This window comes from Arachis duranensis, chromosome 2 (genome assembly GCF_000817695.3).
Source record: "Arachis duranensis cultivar V14167 chromosome 2, aradu.V14167.gnm2.J7QH, whole genome shotgun sequence".
NCBI classification, from domain to species: Eukaryota; Viridiplantae; Streptophyta; class Magnoliopsida; order Fabales; family Fabaceae; genus Arachis; species Arachis duranensis.
Window position 1 is genome coordinate 78,282,486 of NC_029773.3, and position 1,680 is coordinate 78,284,165.

The following is a 1,680-nucleotide window of genomic DNA, read 5'->3' on the forward strand; positions in this document are numbered from 1 at the left end:
ACAGATTTGCAAGAATTCAGCTAAAAACTGATGAGGATCTTCCAATGGAAGTCCATGGAACTTGCAATTCTGTTGCATTAGAGAAACTAATTGACGCTTAAGCTCAAAGTTGTTTGCTCTAATGGCAGGGATAGAGATGCTTCTCCCATAGAAGTCGGGAGTAGGTGCAGTAAAGTCACCCAGCACCTTCCTTGCATTGTTGGCATTGTTGTAGTTTTCAGCTGCCATGTCTTCTTCTTCTTTGAAGATTTCTGTTAGGTCCTCTACAGAGAATTGTGCCTTAGCTTCTCTTAGCTTTCACTTCAAGGTCCTTTCAGGTTCAGGATTAGCCTCAACAAGAATGCTTTTGTCTTTGCTCCTACTCATATGAAAGAGAAGAAAACAAGAAAATATGGAATCCTCTACGTCACAGTGTAGAGATTCCTTGAGGTGTCAGAGGAAAAGAAAAATAGAAGGCAGAAGTAGAAAATTCGAACTTATCAAAGAAGATGGAGTTCGAATTGTTCATTGAGGAATAGTGTTAGTCCATAAATAGAAGGATGTGAGAAGAGGGGAAGAAATTTTCAAAAATTAAGTAAAAGATTTTGAAAATATTTTGAAAAACATTAATTGATTTTCGAAAACCAAGATTGAGAAAGAAGTAAAGTGATTTTTGAAAAAGATTTTGAAATTAGAAATCAAAAAGATTTGATTGAAAACTATTCTGAAAAAGATGTGATTTAAGAAGATATGATTGGTTTTAAAAAGATGTGATTGAGAAGATATAATTTGAAAAACATTTTAAAAAGATTTGATTTTAAAAAATAATAACTTGGTTAACAAGAAAAGATATGATTCAAACATTAAACCTTTCTCAACAGAAAAGGCAACATACTTGAAATGTTGAATCAAATCATTAATTGATAGCAAGTATCTTTAAAAATGGAAAGAAGTTGATTTTGAAAAAGATTTGATTGAAAAGATTTGAAAACTAAAAAAAAATTGATTTGAAAACAAAATCTTCCCTCTTGTGCCATCCTGGCGTTAAACGCCCAGAATGGTGCACATTCTGGCGTTTAACGCCCAAACTACTACCCTTTTGGGCGTTAAACGCCCAGCCAGGCACCCTGGCTAGCGTTTAAACGCCAGTTTGCCTTCCTCACTGGGCGTTTTGACCGCCCAGCTTTTTCTGTGCAATTCCTCTGCTGAATGTTCTGAATCTTCAATCCTCTGTATTATTGACTTGAAAAGACACAAATTAAAAATATTTTTGGATTTTTAATAATAAGGAATAATCAAAATGCAACTAAAATCAAATAAACAATGCATGCAAGACACCAAACTTAGCAGTTTGTACACTACTGACACTAATGAGAATGCATATGAGACACATAAACACTCAAGTCAAGAGAATTCAAAGATCAGAGCAATGAAATCATCAAGAACATATTGAAGATCACTTAAGACACATGGATGAATGCAAGAAGAACAGAAACATGCAATTGACACCAAACTTAAAATGAAACACTAAACTCAAACAAGAAATATTTTTGGATTTTATGATTTTGTAATTTTTTTGGTTTTTTTTTCAAAAATCAAGTGGAAAAGAAAATAAAGATATCAGAATTCTTAATGAGAATTCCAGGAATCATGCAATGCTAGTCTAAGACTCCGGTCCAGGAATTAGACATGGCTTCACAG